The sequence below is a fragment of the Gymnodraco acuticeps genome, unplaced genomic scaffold (assembly GCF_902827175.1).
Source record: "Gymnodraco acuticeps unplaced genomic scaffold, fGymAcu1.1, whole genome shotgun sequence".
Lineage (NCBI taxonomy): Eukaryota > Metazoa > Chordata > Actinopteri > Perciformes > Bathydraconidae > Gymnodraco > Gymnodraco acuticeps.
The window spans coordinates 3029376-3034044 of NW_022990042.1; positions in this window are offsets into that span (position 1 = coordinate 3029376).

The window sequence follows — 4669 nt, forward strand, 5'->3', positions numbered from 1 at the left end:
GAGAACGGAGGCATTTTGCTACCAACTAGCTTAAGCTAAATAGCATGCAGTAGCCTACCAGGCTTTAGCTGTTGCTAGGCCACGCTACTGTAAGACTGAGGTCGTCGTAAAAATGTTGAAATATGGCTGAAACCCTCCGTCTATTTACGAAGATTAACTGTCCCAGTGATAAGTTAATGTCCAGGAGCCGCTGCTCGAAGTTTTCAGAGAATAGGAAAATCAGCATAAAAAGTAAGCAGAGGTAGGAGCAAGCAGAAAAGCGTCTGCACTGTAAGAAAGATAGATACGATTTGTATCTATAGTATCTAAGTAGGAGAGATAGGGTCTGCAAAATTTGTGAAATGCCAGCGTTCTCCTCCGGTTTACAGAGAATAATTATGAGGATGAATGCATTTTTTTACCACTGAAATACAGCAACACATCTTTGATTCATGTCGTTTATAACTGGGATATTACAATTATATTAACTTTGTCTGTACAAAGTAGCCTGTCCAGGAAATATGCCCAAATCAACAAAAACTGCGAGCTGACAGGCAAGACGCTCCGCTTCTGAAATGCTTCTGAAACGCGCCCGGTAAGGTATGACGCCGGAGGAGGACGGACCAAAACCGTGGCGCTGCCGTAACGTGCCGCTGACGGACCCGGTGGAATCTAGGGGTAACTGTCCAAGTCTGTTCACATTTATTTTCCATTGATCGTGTGACTACCCGATTTGCATGTCTGCCCGATTTGCACTGCGCAAGCGCGAGTTGGTCCGCCATATTGGACAGCTATGTACGGCAATCCAAACAGGACATTTGACAAAGCGGCGTTTCGCAAAGAAGAAAAAAAAACGACCGCATTAATCTGAACGAGAGAGATGATTATTGTTTTAACAACGTAATTTCCAGATTATTTGAGAATAAATCCTTTTAGTGGGTTAAGTATATTGTTAGAATAAGTGAGAAATGGATTTAACTTCTGTTTGACAGCTATCACACTGGAAAAATAAGAAACTGGAAATGTATGCAATCTTTTATGGCATTTGGATTTCTCTGGTGCACTCTGTCTTTTAACCTCTTTCCTTCTCTTGCTCTGTTTTTCTTTTCTCTACTGGGGACAGTTTAGCCATCATGAGTCCAAAGTTTCGTGCTCTCCACAATATTAAAAAAGTATTCCATGTTTTTTGTCCACAGCTGACATGTAATTGACCGGACTTCTTTCTGTGGATTGATATGACTGCACAAAGTCCCTTGATCCTCCTTAGCCAACCTCTGGAATGTCCAAATTGACCAATCAGAATCAAGTATTCAATCAAGCCGTGTTATAACATGAGGTAATGGTTTGTATATGGTATTTATAACCAGTGGCGCAGCTGAGTACTCATGTGCCTTGCAAGCATTACATTTTAAACATAAATGTATTCAAACATCTACATTGTACGATAGTAATTCTACATGTATAACGTTTTTGCTTTAGAAACTGTCAGGTTTAGCAGATCACCTGTATTGCTTTCCGATAAGAAAAACATGTAAGTGTAAGTGTAGGTTGTTGTTTCTTGTGTTGAATTATTGCAAATTGTAATAAAGGCATGTACATATTAATCTATTTAGTTAATGCTCAGGCCTGGTGCAGTATTCTTTAATATTTAATGAAAACATGTTTCTGTACCCTTGAAATACTATATATGATTAAAGGACCTTGTTTTGAAAATTAGTGCTGAAGGTAATGTATGCTGTTCTTATTACTGGTTTAGTGTTGGGGACAAATGTGTTTATAATGAGTCTTGTTTTCAAGCTCCTATAGAGCAGCTCCAGGGCTTCTGTGTAAACATCTTAGTGAAAAGTGAAAAGTTATTTATGAGAAGCAACATCTGCCAAAAGCCACAATAACTTTTTCCCCTTGGCTGTCTCATCTCAAACTCTGGGTGACACAGTAAAAACTCATTATACAAATGGAAATGATGATTAAGAGGGTAGAGGGGAAAGTCACTGGGTTAATAGCAGGTCAGAGATGAGCTAACTGAAGGACACTGACAAATGGTGTCATGATACATCAGCCCTGGGGTGGGGAGGGTTATCTAAAAAGTGTATTCTGTCACAATTACTATTTACCTGTAAAAAACAAATGTAATCAGTAATGTAATCTGAGTATCACAAAATAAAAGTAATGTAACCCGATAACTTTCCGTTACTTTTGGAACACATCAATATCAAATGCAATGCAAATATATAGAAAATAAATATCAATGAGATGTTTTTTTTCTTATGTGTATTATGTAGGAACAATGGAACCTTAGAAAAGAAGAACCCAAGATATTTAGTATAAAAAATGTGTCCTCTGCTCAGAGATTTTATTAAAGGGGCCCTATTCTGCTGATTTTCAGGTTTCATAGTATTTAGTGTCTCTACTGGGACATGTCTCCATGCTTTAATGTTCAAAAAGCTCTTTATTTTTCTCATACTGCCTGTGCTGCAGCACCTCTTTTCACCCTGTGTCTGAAACCAGAGCCCAGTCTGCTCTGATTGGTTAGCTGGGCGGATCTGTTGTGATTGGTCAACAACTTAGATGTGCCGCTTATGAGCCTATCACGTAGAAAAAACTAAATAACACACTACAGGAAAGTAACATCACATAAAGAATATTAGGGCCCCTTTAACGGAGCGTCCACACAGCAGCGTGCGTTGACGCTTGGCGGTGGGCGTATCTGAAGCTTGGGGATTTTTTGCGAGCAACGCGACCAACAACCAATCACATGAATCTCCCGCCCCCCGACATACAAAGCAATAGCAATGTTAAAACGAAGTAAACTGGATATAAAATCCCCAAACAGGCGAAAACCTACCAGTTTCACCCACTGTCTCTGCCTCCTCCCTCCATGCCTCGCTCCTCCGGTTTGTATCCCGGTAGATGAACAGAGACTGATCATACAGCACCGGGTGATTCACTACCGCTATAATGAATTTTCCCTCCATTTTTTGGAATATGAGGAAATGACCTGCGTAGTCTCTCCCAGCATACACGCGGTTTGATTGGCTAGCGCTTGTACTGGCAGATTTGCATAAACGGGATTTCATTGGCTGACGCTTCTGCCGAGGCGCCAAAAGTTGAACATTGCTCAACTTTTGAAGCGAGCAACGCCAGCGACGCTCCACGTCGCTTCCCACAATGCAGTTCGGCTAAAAGTGACGTCACCCCATTCAAAGTGAATGAGCAGAAGCGTTGAAAGCTTCAACGCACGCCGCTGTGTGGACGGGCCGTAATAGGAAAGCCTGCCTTTCATGAAGCATATTCAGGCAGTATCCTATACGTATACATCAACAATGAAACACATGAGCACATACTATAGCTTAAAAAGCAACAATAAAATATGAGCTTACATAAAATGCTCAGTTTTAGTTTAATACACACAGTTAAGCTCACACACACCATTTTATGAACATATGGGTTCACTTACTGAATTAAAAACAGAACAAAGAAAGTGAAAACCATAAAGCAGTAATACTGCTAATAATCCTAGTTTTAGAAATGTAACAGTAATCTGATTTAATTATTTTTTGAATGTATGTAACTATAAGGGAATACAGTAACCTTTCTTTGTTTCGAGATCCGTTACTGCCCAAGCCTGATCTTTACACTAATGAAACACAACGAGCCCAGAACTTCCATCGCAATAACAGAAAACACTGAAATATAATTGTTGAAGACGATGCATCACAGTATCACCCGAGTAATTGTATGCAATCAAAAGCGTGGTTAATATTTAATGACGAAAAGGACATTTGTATAATAAATGTTATAGAACTCTTGGAATGTGGGCACTGCTGAATTAATTAAAGCACAAATCAAACCAAATGAGACAGATGATGCGTTCCACTTTGACTTTTATTTAGAGAAACGACTTGTTCAAAAAAACATTGATGTCAATATGATGCGCTGTGGAGATGCAATGCAAAGAGTTCTGACTCACATCACTGGCTTATATCTGTTAAAACTCATGGAAACTTGTCATTTATTTTACATGCATCATCCTGACATGTTTTGACTCACGGTGTAATGTAAGAAGAGAGATCCAAATTGAATTTAGAATCACAATGGTAAACCAATTAAAGCAAATCTGGTCAAGCTGCACATGATAGGGGAAGGAAATATAAGCGATAAGTTAACACTTTATTACAATTTTCATCCTTCATAAACATCAAATTGGACAGGTTATCCCTGTCCCTACGACAGGAGCTTAGGTAGAAGCACAATAGCATATCAGGGATAACACGGATATGGAGAAGGAGGAGGAGGAGGAGATATGATTCACTGCAGAGAGGAAGATGATATTTGATAATGAGGCGAGTTAAAGTGAGGATGGAGGCTAATAGGGTTATTGTAGCTCGAAAAACAGTTTGGTCCAGAATACTAGAAATCTATCTATCCATCTATCCATCTATCTATCTATCTATCTATCTATCTATCTATCTATCTATCTATCTATCTATCTATCTATCTATCTATCTATCCATCCATCCATCCATCCATCCATCTATCCATCTATCTATCTATCTATCTATCTATCTATCTATCTATCTATCTATCTATATATCTATCTATCTATCTATCTATCTATCTATCTATCTATCTATCTATCTATCTATCTATCTATCTATCTATCTATCTATCTATCTATCTATCTATCCAT